The sequence below is a fragment of the Equus asinus genome, chromosome 4, assembly GCF_041296235.1.
Source record: "Equus asinus isolate D_3611 breed Donkey chromosome 4, EquAss-T2T_v2, whole genome shotgun sequence".
NCBI lineage: Eukaryota > Metazoa > Chordata > Mammalia > Perissodactyla > Equidae > Equus > Equus asinus.
Window position 1 is genome coordinate 12,396,646 of NC_091793.1, and position 17,540 is coordinate 12,414,185.

At 47.7% G+C, this 17,540-nt stretch overlaps 1 protein-coding gene across 6 annotated transcripts in view; it reads right to left on the minus strand.

Moving 5' to 3' along the window:
* The window catches only part of PPP6R2 (protein phosphatase 6 regulatory subunit 2), a 100,490-nt gene extending 85,393 nt beyond the window's left edge, over positions 1 to 15,097 (minus strand). For 2 of the 6 annotated variants that reach the window (XM_070506657.1, XM_070506661.1), the window contains exon 1: positions 14,854 to 15,074. The gene's annotated coding sequence lies outside the window, so the exon portion shown is untranslated. Of the gene's footprint in view, positions 1 to 6,580; positions 6,685 to 14,853 lie in introns of those variants that run through there. The other 4 variants (XM_070506654.1, XM_070506658.1, XM_014864524.3 and 1 more) reach the window with 4 other exon arrangements.
* Between the last annotated feature and the right edge of the window lie 2,443 nt (positions 15,098 to 17,540).

Genomic DNA, 17,540 nt, shown 5'->3' on the forward strand with positions numbered 1-17,540 from the left:
AATTCACCTTTGTTTTCTTCTAGTACTCATATAGTTTCATTTTCTACACTGTGATCCTTGATTTATTTGGAGTAATTATTTCATGATTTATTTGGATTATAGAAGAGTTAAAATAAAAGAGAATAATATAAAATATCCTCCACAACTACAAGGACCTACAACTAAGATATACAACTATGTACAGGGGGGATTTTGGGAGATAAAGCAGAAAAAATATATATATATACCCATCCTAAGGTCTATGATAAACAGGACTATGATCTATGATCCTGTCTCCAGGAAAGGCAGATGTGATATTTCCCCCAAAATGTGTCCCAGGTGCTACCACTCTGTACCACTAGCTAGATTTTGTTTTTGTTTTCTTTAAACCTTTTCTATTTAGCTTAATATACTTGTCTATAGAGTAATAAGCCAAAGGGAAGCAATTCTCCCATTCTCCAACAGCTACTGGAGGAAGCCCAGTAAGGAAAAGTAGATAGAATTTTTAAAATGTCCTAACATCTAAGCAGACATCACACACTAGGAAGATAAATCAGTCTGTTTTGTCAGAGAACTGAACTAAAATCTGAAGGAAGAAATTTCCATCTGGAAAAACATCCCTAAGGTTTAATGAAATAAGGATGGCCAACCCACCCTAGGTCAAAATTTCTTTTCACAAATACTTAACAAAGATATTAAAGGTCTGAAATGTATATAAAATGGACAATGTTACAAAATCCAAGTCTCCTGTGGATATTACATTAAAACCCATCAGATCACCTGTTCATTTTTCCTACCTAAGAAAACTGTGCCTAAATCTAATCACACTGTCAGATGTAACTATCTCTTTACTGGAAATACTGTATGAGAGAAGAAGGAACAAGTTAAATAATAGAAAAGGAAGCAAACCAGTCAAACACAGAATGTGGGAGAGGTTACAGGACAAATAACCCAATTTCTCCAACAAATGAATGACAGAGAAAAGCGGGGGCCAGGTGGTGAACATGATGTAATCTACATAGAATTTGAAATATATTATGATGTACACACAAAATTCATACAATGTTATAAACCAATGTCACTGCAAACAAAAAAAAATTAAGTAAATATTTAATAAATAAATAGGGGCCAGCCCCGGGGCTGAGTGGTTAAGTTCGCATGCTCCACTTTGGTGGCCTGGGGTTTCGCCAGTTCGGAACCTGGGCGCGGACATGGCACTACTCATCAGGCCAGGCTGAGGCGGCGTCCCACATGCGACAACTAGAAGGACCCACAACTAAAATATACAACTATATACTAGAGGGATTTGGGGAGAAAAAGCAGAAGAAAAAAAAAAAGATTGGCAACAGTTGTTAGCTCAGGTGCCAATCTTTAATAAATAAATAAATAAATGTCCATTAACAAAAAAAAAAAAAAGAAAACATAAAAAAAAAATGGGAGGTGGAGGCTATTGTAAGAATAAGGAATTTAAGAGACATACAATGAAATGTGATAGTTGGACCTTGGCTCAAACAAACCAATTACAGAAGACATTTTTTAGGCAACTAGGAAAAGCTGAATGTGGACCTGAGACTTGCAGGTGAACCAGCATGCTTTCATGACTTCTGCAATTTAGTTTTTAAAACACCAGGAAAAAAAAGATTGGGAGGAGGAGAGAGATGCAAAACAAGATTAGCAAAGTGTTGATAATTGTTGATGCTGAGTAATGGGTACATAGAGGTTTGTTATAATTATCTCTATTTGTGCAGGTGTGTAGATGTGTGTGTGTAATTACCCAAGTCAGAAAAGTCTGCCCTACTGAGTCACCTTCTAAGAGGCTTGGGGGATCTTTAAAGGGAGATCACCAAATCTAAAACAAGACAACCATTGCCCCTGCTATGCAGACCAGCCCCTGCCAAATGCCCAAAGATATGGCCTGCCCTGGATATGGGAGGCCAGATTCCTCCAGCTTCCTCCATGTCTAACCAATGCCCGGAAATGGGGACATTTGAAGGTTTTCTAGGACGTCACCCAAACTGGGTGGGGCTCCCTGGTGAATCAGTCCCAGGAGGATTTTCACAAATCATCACCAGGAAATAGTCAAGCAGTGGAAGTGTCAGACAGCAGAGGAATGAAAGAGATGTTGCTTCATGACAACAGGTGGTCGGTCAGGCTGTCTAATGGTAGAGGACACAGGTACTGCACGGTCCCCCAACGGGAAATTGCACCAGGTCCAAAGGTTAACTGAGCTGAGCCCAGAGTCTGACCCTCAAATAATGACATTCTCTTTTCCCTAAGAGTGAGGCAGGCAGAGGGCCATGGGCATCCATCCCTAATCACTTCCTGGGCCTGAAAACTTCTCTCGAAGCCAAGGCCCATGGTCAGGAGGCAAAGTAAGACACCTCCATTCCATAGGCGAGGGCTCCAGCTAACCAACAAATCTCCAAGGTGGGTCAAAAAGGACCCTATTTTAATAACTATTCAGGATCATCTCCACTCTTGCAAACTTTTCCTTGACTCTTACCAGGGAGAAACAGGATATCTCAGCTCAGACTCCAACAACACAATACCAGAAGACTGGGGGCTTAAACAACCAGAAATTTATTTCCTCACAGATCTGGAGGGTGGAAGTCTAAGATTAGGATGCCAGCATGGTTGGGTTCTGGTGAGAGCCCTGTTCCCAGCTTGTGGCTGGCTGCCGTCTCGCTGTGTCCTCACACAGCCTTTCCTAAGTGTTTGCACGCGGAAAGAGAACACGATCTCTCTCTTTCTCTTAAGGCCACAGGATTAGGATCTCAACTATGTGACCTCATTTAACCTTAATTACCTTCTAAAGCCCCATTTCCAAATACAATCACATTGAGGGTTAGGGCTTCCCCACATGAATTTGGGGGAAACACAATTCAGTTCATATAACAGGATGCCCAAGAGGGTCTTTCTGTGACCATATAAAGAAAGAACGTGACAATATAAGATGCAAGTAACCCAAATATCCATCAATAGATGAATGTGGTCTATACATACAATGTAATATTATTTAGCCTTAAAAGGGATGGAAGCTCTGACACACCCTATATGAATGAAACTTGAGGACATTATGCTAAGTGAAATAAGCCAGTTACAAAAAAGACAAATACCATATGATTCCACTTATATGAGGTCCCTAGAGTCGTCAAATCCGCAGACAGAAAGTAGAATGGTGGGTGCCAGGGGCTCAGGGAGGAGGGATGAGGAGTTAGTGTTTAATGGGACAGAGTTTCAGTTTGGGACGATGAAAAAGTTCTGGAGATGGATGGTGGAGATGGTTGCACAACAATGTGAAAGTACTTAATACCACCGAACTGTATACCTAAAAATGGTTAACATGGTAAATTTTACATTATGTCTATTTTACCACAATGGAAAAAAGAAAAAAGATGAGACCTTGAGCAAGTCAGTTAGCCTCTCTCTGTGCTTCAGTTTCCTCATCTGTAAAAGGCAGATAACAACACCTCCCTCATATACTTACAGTGAGAATTAAAAGGAGAAGTCAATGTAAAGGTCTTAGAACAACACTTGATACATGAAAAGCCCTTAATACATGTTAGCTGCTATTATTTTTTATCATTATTAATTTATGGAAGTAACTATCAGAATTAAATAGCTATGAGTTCAAAAACAGTTGCTTCTAGGGGAGGGGGAGGGCTGCAGGTAAGAATAGATTTTTTAATTAGAAGCCTCATATATTTACTACTTTAACAATTAAAAATTCATTTCTTAAAATCTACTAGAGAATAATATATATAAATATATGGAAACAAATTTGAAATTCTAGAGGAAAACATCTTCTAGCAAAATAAATAAATAGGAGCAAACTGATGGGGAAACCCCAGAAAGAAACTGGATCCCAAAACAAGTGCCAGTGTGAATGCTGCGAAGTCAGACTCCTCCCCAGCCCAGCGCATCTCCAAGAGCAGAGAGCAGGATAGGGTCAGCATGCTGACTAAGGAGCAGCTGCAGACAGCTGGACCAGCTGCCTCTCCTCCCTGCAGGTTCCCAGCTCCTGACGCTGGTAGGTGCCCCCATGAAGAAGGGCCAAGAAAAAGTGGAGAATCTTTCAGGGGAACAAGCCTTGCATGAGTGTTGTAGTCAGAGATCAGGAAACCACAGCCTAGGCTAACTCCAGATGCCAGAAAGATGGGGAGGAATTTTTTAAAAACAAAGCTAGGGGCCCGCCTGATGGCGCAGCAGTTAAGTGCACACATTCCGCTTCGGTGGCCTGGGGTTCACTGGTAGGGATCCCGGGTGCGGACATGGCACTGCGTGGCAAGCCATGCTGTGGTAGGCGTCCCATGTATAAAGTAAGATGGGCACGGATGTTAGCTCAGGGCCAGTCTTCCTCAGAAAAAAGAGGAGGATTGGCAGATGTTAGCTCAGGGCTAATCTTCCTTGGAAAACAAACAAAAACCCAAAAACAAAACAAAACAAAAACGAAGCTAGCTCCACTCTAAAGGGAATACCCTAAACCATTATACCTCTGGAGCAAGGGCCTTCTTATTGTGGCAATAGGAAAGCGCCCAGTTACCTGATATCCAGTTCTTCTACCACATCCCAACGCAAGGGCTGCAATTCAAAGGGCTACAGTTCTGGGCAAGGTATCAGCGGAAGGAAGTGAGCTAGGAAGAGAAGACAGCAGATGGAGAGAAGCCAGCAGCACAGGCATGAGTCCAATTGAGGGAGCAAGGACAGACCCACTCTAGCCACCTACAGGGACACAGGGCAAGGGAATACACCTGCCAATTTCTACAAGAAACCAGAAATCCAGATTTTTTTAAATCCTCATGTCTTCAAATGTTGATAACTAATTTAATTTTTTTAACACTATGTGGACCAAAAGTCTAAAGGTCAAGCAAAATGCATCCTCAGGTCAACAGTGGCTCTGCCAGAGAGCCCCCCTGCTTTCGTGTCCACACCCCAGACTCCATCCTGCCTTCTGGGAACTGTAAGGATAAGATGAGACCCACATATAGAGCATCCACCCTGCACCTGGAGCATACTGGCAGTTAGTTCAAGTGTCACCATCCCAAGAACAGCCTGCTTATGTGGTTGCACACTCCTAGGGCTTCAGGCTCCCAAGGCAGCGTTTCTCCTCCCAGCAGTGGAGCTCAGCTGGTCTCCCACCAAAGTCTCAGAAAGATGACTTCAACACACAGCCCCACCAGACACCCTGAGCAAGAGCTCTGTCAGGCCTGAGAGGGCTGTCACTGTCTCCTGGTTTTCTCAAGAGCTTCCTCCTGGCTGTTTGGTAGGATGAAGAGACGACTCTACATGAAAACCGAAAACTTACCATCTGCTTATTGCTAGTAATCACAGCAGCTCTCTCCCAGTGAAGGACAGAGCTGGCCAGCATTGTAAGCACACACCCTCCTCACCTGTGCTAAGCGCTCCAGCCCTACTGTTCCCTCCTGGAGACAAACACAGACCCCCAAGCAGACAAAGAACCCATCCAGGCAGCAGCCCTGACCATAGCAGGTGCTCTACAACCTCAAAGGCCCCAGCGTGAAGTCCAGCTTCTGTCACTGACTAGCTCTGAAATATTGAGCAAGTGCCCAATGCACATGTAATGCAGGTAAAAATGTGACTCCGTGACAGAGAGCTATAATGACTGCCACCACCAGTCTAGGACAGTGGCCAACACCAGACACCTCCCTAGATAGCACACGGAGGAAAGGAATCAACTATAGGGAATCAGAGACACATCACAGCAAGGCCCAGTGTGCATCTGCCCCACCACAACAGACAACACACAGTGCCTACATTGCATTTGTTCCCAACACTGTCCTCCTGGGAGAACCAGAACCAAGAGCAGGCAGGGCTGGGCATATCCTGGGCCAAAACTCTTGAAGGAAAAATAACTGGAGATAGGCAACTAAAAAGCATTGCCAAATAGGGAGAAAAAAGCCCCAACAAGCACCAGTGTGGAAACTGGGGCAATGAACAGAGCTCAGTCCAAAAAGAAGACAAAAGAACTAAGCCAAGGCACTTTGGCTTCAGGGTTACACCTGCCACAAGAAAGAGAACAAGAGAGGTTTTTACAGACACCTTACTGTGTGCAGATACTGTGTGATCCCAGCACAACTCAGTGCGGCAGTTAGTTTACCACGAGGCCCAGTTCACAGGTTAAAAGGCAAAGGCCTCGATAATTACAGGACTAGCCTACGGACACAAGGATAATAAATGTCAGTCCTAGAACTTGAACTCAGGTTGGCTGACAGCAAAGTCCATGTTCTCAATCTCCACACAGTACCAGATTCTGGCCCAGTAATAAAGAAAAGAAGGCGGTATCAAGAAGATACAAAAGGAATGATCAACATGGAGGGAGACAACATGAAAGTACCACCTAGGACTGAACCGGTCCAGGGAGGGCCACCCGGCAGAGCCAAGGAAGGGATGGGGCAGGTTAGTGCAAGCCCAAGAGGGAGGGCAAGTCTTCAAAACCAGAGTGTCAGTGGGTCCTCTCTGGGGTGATAAATGTTCTAAGTTAGCTCCTGGTGATGGCTATACAATCTTGTGAATATACTAAAAGCCAGTGAAGTGTACACTTTAAAAGGGTGGATTTTATGGTATGTAAATTAAATCTTACCAAAAAAAATGGAGCAGTCAATGGCCTGACAGCTGAGAGTCAAATTCCTGAAGAGGAATTCCAAAAGATGTGAATGTGGACAGCAGCCCCGAGAGAACACCAGATGAGTCTATTCAGCAACAAATGAAGAGACAGAATGAGACACACACAGTCCCGTCCAAAGAGCCTGATCTCTAGCAGAGAAGACAGGTCCTGAAAGACTCTGACTCTGCCAGTGCCAACCATGAGCCAGCGAGATGGCGTGGGCAGGCACACAGCAGGAGAGTATGCTATCTGTGAGCCCTAGGACGGAGGCACTCGGCTCCCTGTGCCTTGGGGTGTCCCTACAGACAGGGATAAAAATACCACTGACCTCCTAGAGCGGGTGTGAGGGCTGACTGGGGCAAGGTTCAGTGCTTGGAATCAACTATAACACATCATATCAATAGGATAAGGGCAGAAACCAAATGTTCATCTCAAGAGATGGAGAAAAGGCAAGACAAAATCCAACACTCTTTCATGGTAAAAACACTCCACCAAATAGGACTAGCAGGCAACTTCCTCAACCACTGAAGGCCCACTATCACCACTTCTACTCAACACTGTATTAGAGGTTCCAGCCAGTACAACAAAGCAAGAAATAAAAGGCATAACAATTAGAAAGGAAAAGTAAAATTGTCTTTATTCACAGATGATATGGTTACGTAGATAGAAAATCCAAAGGGATATATAAATACATCATGAGAATTGATAAGTGTAAAAAGAAAGAGAACTGATAAGTGAATTGAGCAAAGTTGCAGGATACATGATATACATCAGTATTACAAACCAACTGTGTTTTTGTATACTAACAACAAATAACTGAAACACAATTTTAAAGTATTTTAAATATCAAAAACATCAAATACCTACAAATATACTGAATGAAAAAAAGTGCAGTCATACTGAAAACTACAAAACACTGCTGAGAAAAATTAAAGATGACTTAAATAAATGGAGAGATATACCATGTGCACAGATCAGAAGACTCAATGTTAATAAGTGAATTCTGAAACTGAGCTATAGATTCAACGTAATCCCAACCAAACTCCCAGCAAAAATTTCTGTACAAATTAAAGCGTTTATTCTAAAACTAGCAAGACAATTTTGTTAAGGAATAAAGCTGGAGGTCTTATACTACTTGATTTCAAGACTCATCACTAAGTTACAGTAATTAAGGGGCCGGCCCGGCAGCGTAGCAGTTAAGTGCACACGTTCCACTTCGGTGGCCCGGGGTTCGCTGGTTCGGATCCCGGGTGTGGACACGACACCGCGTGGCAAGCCATGCTGTGGTAGGCGTCCCACATATAAAGCAGAGGAAGATGGGCATGGATGCTAGCTCAGGGCCAGCCTTCCTCAGCAAAAAGAGGAGGATTGGCAGCAGTTAGCTCAGGGCTAATCTTTCTCAAAACAAAAAAGTTACAGTCATTAAGACAGCGTGGTGGTGGTGCAGGATAGAAAAATAGACTAATAGAACATAACAGAAAGCCCAGAAAAAAGCTGTACGCACATGTTCAATTAATTTTCAACAAAAGCTCCAATGCAATTAAACAGAGAAAAGAGTCTTTTCAACAAATGATACTAGAATGATTATACAATCCACATGGGAGGGAAAATGTACCCTGATTCTACCTCACACAAAATATAACCCAAGATAGATCATTCAGAAAAGATATCAGTATTTACTCGGAGATGGAGGGGTCCCAAAGCGGCATAAGGAAATTTGGAGTGATAGATTTGTTCACTATCTTGACTGTGGTGATGATTTCACAGGTGTATATTTGTGTCAAAAATTGTCAAATTTGGGGCCAGCCCTGTGGGAGAGTGATTAAGTTTGCGCACTCTGTCTCAGCAGCGCAGGATTTCACCAGTTTGGATCCTGGGTGCAGACATGGAACTGCTCATCAGGCCATGCTGAGGTGGCATCCCACATGCCACAGCTAGAGGGACTCACAGCTAAAAATATACAACTATTGGGGCTGGCCCTGTGGCCAAGTGGTTAACTTCGTGTGCTCTGCTGCAGGCCGCCCAGTGTTTTGTTGGTTCGAATCCTGGGCGCGGACATGGCACTGCTCATCAAACCATGCTGAGGCAGCGTCCCACATGCCACAGCTAGAAGGACCCACAACAAAGAGTATACAACTACGTACCGGGGGGCTTTGGGGAGAAAAAGGAAAAAAATAAAATCTTTAAAAAAAAAAAAAAGACAGTTTCAAAAAAAAGTATACACAACTATGTACCGGGGGGCTTTGGGGAGAAAAAAGGAGAAACAAAATCTTTAAAAAAAAATTGTCAAATTTTACACTATAAACATGTAGTTTATTATACATCAATTGTATCTCAATAAAACTATTAAAAATAAAGAGATGAATCATAATCCTAAATATAAAAGTTACCACATAAAGCTTCTATAAAAAAACAAAAAAGGACAGTGTCTTCACAACCTGAGTGCAAGCAAAATTTTCTTAGGACACATAAGAAACATAAAAGAAAAATATTCACAAATTTTAACGTCACTCAAATTAAAATGTTCTGTTCATGAAAAAACACCATAAAAAACAAATAGGCAAATCATAAGATAGGAAAAAATATTCACTCCTCACTTCCTCTCCTCCTCCCACTTCCCCCAATCTCCCCACTCTATAGGTACAGACACATACACATACATCATAAAAGACATAACCAAAATAGATACTTTTTAAAACTCCTAAAAATGAATAAAATGTGGGCAAAAGACCTGACACTTCACAAGAGATATACAAATGGTCAACAAGCACATGAAAAGTTGTTCACCACTGTTATTCATCAGAGAAATGCAAATTAAAGCCACACAGAGATACCACTACCACCTGAATGGCTAAAATTAAAAAGACTGACAATATCAAGCGTTGACATGGATGTGGAGAAACAGGAACTCTTATATATTACTGGCGGGAGTGTAAAATGGTACCAGTTTGGAAAACCGTTTGCCAGTCTCTAAAACAGTTAAACATACATCTATACTATGACTGAGCAATTCTACTCCTAGATACATACTCCAAAGAAATAACATATGTCCACAAAACATGTACAAGAATCTCAGTGACTTTAGATATAATAGCCAAAGAGCAAAAGCAAACCAAATGTCCATCAACAAGAGAGAAATAAATTAAGATATTTTCACACAAAAGAAAATTACACAAATAAAAAGCACAAACTACAGGGACAGCTTCAAAATCAACAAATCTCAAAAACATTACATTGAGTAAAAATAGACACAAAAGAGTATACACTTTACAATTCCATTTATATGAAGTTTGACGACCTGCAAAATTAATTTATAATGATAGAAATCAGAGCAATGGTTGCCTTGGGATTGGGGAGGGCCTGTTGTAACTGAAAAGGGACACAGGAAACTTTGAGGGGTGATAAAATGTTCTATATACTGACATGAGTGATGGACACACTGGTGTGTACCTTTGTTAAAATTCATCAAACTTATATACTTAAGATCTGTACATTTCATTGGGTGTAAAATGTTCTTCAATAGCTTTAAATTCTTAAATAATTTTAAATTTTAAATAATTTTAAATTTTAAAGTGGAACATTTTTAAAGAAATAAAAGATTGTATATTCTGTGTTAAAAAGAAGAGGGCTGCTTGCTGTATATGGATATGATGTGACTTCCAAGAGGAAGAGGATGGTGAGGGACAGGGTAAGAATGAGACCGCCTTCACCACCCACACTTTGGTACCTTCTGAATCTTATTCTGAGTTCAGATTACCACGTGCATGAGCACCCACAGGAGGCAACAGCGAAAGGGATAAGCTCTGGAGTCTGACCACCTGACTCTCCCATTTATTTACTGTGGCCTTGGGTATGTAATTTAATTTGTTTGTGCCCCAGTGTTCTCATATGAATATTAACAGGAATACTAAGAGTAACTACCTCATTAAGTTGTTTTTTGGGTTTTTTTGAGGAAGATTAGCCCTGAGCTAACATCTGCTGCCAATCCTCCTCTTTTTGCTAAGGAAGACTGGCCCTGAGCTAACATCCCTGCCCATCTTCCTCTACTTATATGTGGGACACCTGCGACAGCATGGCTTGACAAGCGATGTGTAGGTCCACGGCCAGGATCTGAACCAGCGAACCCGGGGCTGCTGAAGCAGAACATGTGAACTTAACCGCTGGCCCCTGCTTGGGCCAGCCGCAAGTTGTTTTAAGAACTAAATGGGGGGCCAGCCCAGTGGCACAGTGGTTAACTTCGCATGTTCCGCTTCGGCAGCCCAGGGTTTGCCTGTTTGGATCCCAGGTACGGACATGGCACTGCTTGACAAGCAATGCTGTGGTAGGAGTCCCACATATAAAGTAGAGGAAGATGGCCACGGATGTTAGCTCAGGGACAGTCTTCCTCAGCAAGAAGAGGAGGACTGGCAGCAGATGTTAGCTTAAGGATAATCTTCCTCAAAAAAAAAAAAAGAAAAGAATTAAATGGGAGCCAGCCCCATGGCCAAGTGAAGTACACGTGCTCCACTTCAGCCGCCTGGATTTGGATCCCTGGAGTAGACCTACACCAACCATGAGTGGCCACACTGTGGTGGAGACCCACATACAAAACAGAGGAAGACTGGCACAGATGTTAGCTCAGGGCAAACCTTCCTCAGCAAAAAGAGGAAGACTGGCAACAGGTGTTAGCTCAGGGCAAAAATCCTCAGCCAAAAAAAAAAAGAATTAAATGATTACTGGGCTACATGTCAAAATGTAGAATTCAGCACCGGTTTTCACTCTCCGGTTTATAGTAAATTCTGGACAAGTCACAAATCCACTTTATGTCAAAATGTATGTTACATCTCACAAGGATAAAAGGATAATAAAAGGTAAAGCACTTTGTTTAAAAAAGAAAGGAATAAATAAGATGGTATAGGTAATGCACTTTAAAAAGTGCCTGGTGGACCAGCCCCGTGACCGAGTGGTTAAGTTTGTGCGCTCTGCTTCAGTGGCCCAGAGCTTTGCGGGTTCAGATCCCGGGTGCAGACCTGGCACCGCTCATCAGGCCATGCTGAGGCAGCGTCCCACATGGCACAACCAGAGGCACTCACAACTAGAATACACAACTATGTACTGAGGGGCTTTGGGGAGAAAAAGGAAAAATAAAATCTTTAAAAAAAAATTTTTTTAAACAGTATTTTAAAAGTTAGGCTTTTCCTTAACCAAAAACAAAGGCAGGGAGAGGGGAGGCTTTAGTAAGCCTGCTGGGGACAATCCTGGCTCTATCACCTATTTGTTGTGTCCCTCAGTTTCTTCCTCTGTAAAACAAGGAAACAACAGTTCCCACACCCTAGGGTTCTTGTGAGGATTAAACGGAATCATTCACATAAAGCATTTAACACAGCAGCACACAAGTGATCGATCCGTTCTGCTGTATGTGTGAATAAGCAGCTATTCCCAAGGCTTTACACATTATCCCCATGCGGAGACCATCCGCCTCCAGCCTGACCTCTCCTCTGGGCCTCGAATTCTTCTGCGAGCTATCTTCTTGCCAACCGCTGGACGTGACAGACTTCTTCCACTACTTTCGGCCGAGAGAGAGCCTGGCTTCCCACCTCCAGTCTGTAGTAACTCCCCGTGCCCACCACGCCACCTGGCCCCCTCTCAGTACACAGCGCCATGGTGCACTCATTTGTTTCATCAAGAAGCCTGGAAATTACCGAGTCCTCTCTTTCCCGCAAACCCCTCTTCTAATCTACCAGCAAGTCCCAACAGCTTGACCCCCAAAAGAGCCTTCTCTCTCCGGCTCTTATGCATGCCCCATGTTGATGAGGGCACTCAATCTGCAGCCCAGGTCCCCTCACGACCTGCAAGGAACAGCATGTCTGGAGGCCACTACTCTAGCCCGGGCTCTTATCTATCTCCCCATTGCCCTGGCCACATATGGGTCTTATCTAGGTTCCTGGAGGAGGTCCATCTCAGGGCCTTTGCACTTGCTGTCCCCTCAGCCTGGAAGGCTCTGTCCCCCCATTCCTCTCATGGCTAGCAGCTTCTCACCTTCTAGAGCTCAGCTAACATGAGAGTTAAAGAAGCCAAAAGGGAAGAGAAATCAGAAAGGAAGGGACATGGAGCAGAGGCGAACGGCTGAGAGAGTCAGTGATGGTCCAGGCACTAAAAGGCCAAGGGCATGGCAGGGAGAAGTCATGGGGGAAGTGACAGGCAAGGTCAAAGAGTAACAGGCTGGAGAAGGCCACAAGGACAAGACAGACAGGTACAGTGATAAGACTGGGGGCGGGGGGCGGTGAGAGGCAAGAACTAAGCCCAAGTGACAGACCGGCTGAGCTGGTAGTGACAGGGCAGGGAGCAGCAGCAACAAGTGGGCGGACAGCGCAGGTAGTGAGGCTACACAGGACACAAAGTGGCAGGTGAGGGTGTGTGGGAGACATCAGAGTGACGGGTGGGGCAGCATTCAAGGGGGCCAAGAAGGTCCCTGGGGGGAGGGGACAGAAGGCAGATAGGAACAGCAGTTAATGAGTGGACAGGGAGTGACTACAGGGGCCCTGGGAGGGGAGTGTCCTCTGTCCCACAGGCAGGAGTGCAGCACTGGCAGGTGTGGGGCACTGCTGGGAAGGGTCCCTAACAGCACGGGGTGCGGGAGGAAGCAGTGAGGAGGGGGAAGGGGAGGGCTGACGGGGACCTCGACAGGCAAGGGGGGCACCGACGGGGGGACAGACGGGGTGGGCACTGACATGGGGGACCTGGCAGCACAAAACGGAGGAGGGACCTTAACAAGGAGGGCACTAACAGAGTGAGGGTCACTGAAAGAGCCGAGGGCACTTCACAAGGAGGAGAGGCATTGACTCACGTGACACTGACAGGACAGGAAGGCACTTGGGGGCCACTGATGTGGGAGACCGACTGGGAGGACGTGGGGGAAGCAGCGGACACTGCCTTGGGGGACACGGGGGTGGCACTGACATGTGGGACACTGACGGGGAGGGCACTGATGGGGTGGACACTGATGGGGTGGGCACTCGGGGGTGGACACTGACGAGGTGGACAACGACGGGGGCAGAGACGATGTGGACACTGAGGGGGTGGACACTGACAAGAGGGCAGTGACAGGAGGTGGACACTGATGGGGTGGACACTGACGGGACACTGACAGGAGGTGGACACTGACGGGGAGACACTGACAGGGTGGACGCTGACAGGGGGCACTGACATGGGGGACAATGACACGGGGCACTGACAGGAGGTGGACACTGACAGGGGGCACTGACGGGGGACACTGACAGGGTGGACGCTGACAGGGGGCACTGACAGGGGGTGGACACTGACGGGGGGACTCTGACACGGGGGACACTGACGGGAGGCATTGACAGGGGGTGGACACTGATGGTGTGGACACTGACAGGAGGCACTGATGGGAGGCAGTGACATGGGGGACAATGACAAGGGGCACTGACGGGGGACACTGATGCAGGGACACTGACGAGAGGCACTGACAGGAGGTGTACACTGACGGGGTGGACACTGACCGGGTGGACACTGACGGGGGGCAGTGACTGACGGGGGACACTGATGCAGGGACACTGACGAGGCACTGACAGGAGGTGGACACTGACGGGGCACTGACAGGGGGCACTGACATGGGGGACAATGACACGGGGCACTGACAGGAGGTGGACACTGACAGGGGGTGGACACTGACGGGGGGACTCTAACACGTGGGACACTGACGTGAGGCACTGACAGGAAGTGGACACTGACAGGAGGCACAGATGGGGGGCACTGCCATGGGGGACAATGACAAGGGGCACTGACGGGGGACACTGATGCAGGGACACTGACGGGGGCACTTACAGGAGGTGGACACTGACAGGGGGCACTGACATGAGAGACACTGATGCATGGACACTGACAAGAGGCACTGACAGGAGGTGGACACTGACAGGGGGCAGTGACGGGGGACACTGACGGGGTGGACACTGACAGGGTACTGACAGGGGGTGGACACAGACGGGGCACTGACAGGGGGCACTGACATGGGGGACAATGACACGGGGCACTGACAGGAGGTGGACACTGACAGGGGGCACTGACGGGGGACACTGATGCAGGGACACCGACGAGAGGCACTGACAGGAGGGACACTGACGGGGTGGACACTGACGGGGGGTGGACACTGACGGGGCAGTGATGCGGCATGGGCTCTAGGGTGGACACCCTGGGGCCCCGACAGGAAGGGGCGCGGTCTGAGGAGCCGCAGCGGCGGCCTCACTCACCTGCCCCGCGGGCCGGGCGACGCGGCGGCTCCTCGGAGGCCCCGGCGGGGGCCAGGGCGCTGGCGGAGGCGGAGCCCGGGCGGCCTGGGACGGGCCGCCCGCACATGGGCCCGGCCCGGCGCGGCGCCCACGGACACGGCGCCCACGGACACGGCGCGGGCCGGCCGGCGGCTCGCGAAGGGCTCGGGCTGCAGAAGGCGCTCGCGTCGCTTCAAAATGGCGGCGGCGCCCGGGCGCGTGCGTCGGGGGCGGGGCCTCGCGGGCGCGCGCACGTTCGCGCGGGGTCCGGGCCGGGGCGGGCGCGCTCACGTGGACGGGGGGGCGAGGAGCGGGGCGGGGCGAGGAGCGGAGCGGGGCGGGGCGGGGCGGGGCGGGGCGGGGCGGGGCGGCGCGCCGCACTCTCCTTTCCCTTTTTTCTGCAGGGTGTTGCTGAGTTTCTACACAAGCATAATTAACTTTTTACGGGACGATGCGTTGAGGTAATAAACTTTCCAAAGCAACGTCAGCCACAGAACGACCCCTCCAGGCGCGCGAAAGGATCCGAGGAAGCCACAGCAGCGGGGCGGGGGTCTTCCGGTTCTCTGGGGCCTTCCTTCGCCTGAAGGCCCGCCTCCTGGGGCAGCTGGGTGTCTCCTGAATTCCGTGGGCACGTGGCGTGGACATGGTCGGCAAGAATGAACAGTGGTCAGCCCCCATACCAAGCGGAGGTTCCCCTCCACTTCTGCTTCCTAACTGGACTGGGGGCTCCTGGGCAGCAGCCCCAGACTTGTTTTTTCCAGGTGCCCCAAGGGGTTCTTGCACGGTTTTGCGCTTGAAAATATGTGCCCATTTAACATTTGTTGGAATTAATTCAAACTAATCTCTAAAGTGAGAATTATTTCAGGTGTCAGCGTGAACCGTGGGAATGTGTTGGAAGAAGAAGTCGAGCACTTTAGAAATACCTAACACTTGAGCTGGTTAGCAACTGGTTGCCTCTCAGCTCCCGATTCACCGCGGTCCTCTGCGAAAATGGGTCTGGGCCTCGCCTCTGCTAAGCTTTGCCAGGAGAGGGCGCGAGAGACGTCGCCGGAGAAAGGGCGTGTCCGGGCCTCGCTCTGCAGGCTGGGGCGCCGCCTCAGTTGCCCCTCTTCTTTTCCTGCGTCCAGCTCCTGTGCCGGCAGCTTCCCCAGCTCTCCCTCGGGCGACGTTATAGCAGAATGTCTCTGATGAGACATCTCCCCCTGAACACCTTTCCCCCGTATGCTGCAAGGCAGATTTCTGGCAAGTTCTGTAGTATGAACTTCCAGGAAGTGGTGGTAAAACAGCATCATCCTTACAATGAGAAAAGGAACGTCCTGCCAGCCCTACAAGGGAAGGCCTCTCCCTGCAGAAGCTGGAGGTGCTGTGGGTTGAGTTGCAGAATGGGGCTCAGGGCCAGGGAGCCTGATGCTAGAGATGCTCCCACTGGTTGTCCTGCTGTGTGAGCACCTGCAACCCTCTGCCTGATCTTGATGCTCTTCCTGTGCTCGGGCCAAAGTGCCTAGGCTCAGCTGGGGCTCTCTCCTCCTCTCACACCCCACACTGGATTCATCATCAAGTCCCTCCACTTCTAAATACAGCCAGCTCTCCACCATCACGCCCTGGTCCAAGGCTAGTTTCTCTCACCTGAAGCACAGCAGCCTCCCAACAGGGCTCCCTGCTTCTATCCTGGCCTACTTGTTGTAGGTCAGCCTTTGTAATCAGAATAGTACCCAGAGGGATCCACTGAAAACAAGTCAGATCACATTCCTCCCCCATGAAAGCCAAAGTCCTTGCTGTTATCCACAAGGTCCCACATGATCTGATCTCATTTCCCCTACTCTGCCCCTCATTTCTTGGCTCCAGTCATGATAACCTCCTGTCACAGGCCACTTGCCCGTGCTGTCCCTGCATCCTGTCACGCTCTTCCTCTAGTTTTGGCCGCACATAGTGACCTGTCTCCTAGGTCTTACTCCATTGTTCCCTCCTCAGTGAGGGCTTCCCTGGGCTCCCTATTTCAAATCTGAAGCCTATATACATGTGTGCACACACACATGCACGTGTGCACACATGCATGCACACACACACACTTCATAGTCCCCTTCCCTGCTTAGTTTTTCTTTGTTGTATCAATAATTATGGTCCAATAAGGGGACAGAAACCACACAATGACTTCAACAGAGAAAATTTCACATAAAAATTATTGACAACAGGGGATTAACTATAAAAGAGTAAAGAACTCTGTATTCAAGGAAGGACAAAACTTGGAAAGGGGTCCCCTCCCTAAGGTGGGAGTTCATTCTGTGTTGGAGAGTTGTATGGCTGCAGCCCAGTGGACAACACAGACATTCCCTGGGGTGTCCAGGATACTGCTGCGCCATAGTTGCTGAACAGAGCTTATGGGCAGGAATACACCCCTCCAGGTGTAGGCTGGCTAAGCCTGGAAAACTTCCGGCTGAGGTGTCTACAAGACTCACTAGGAACCCCCACACGGTCGTGCTGCTGAAGCTCAGGGGGAAGCCATCCACAGAGGTGGCGTCACTGCATGTCTTCCACACGTGCCTCTGACAGCTGCACAGTAGGAGCAAGAAGAGAAGGAATGCAAACCTAAACCAGGAGTCCCTTCCTCCAGCAATGACCATCCAGCACTCTCTACTGTCAAAGCTTAACATTGTGCCAACTGCAAAAGA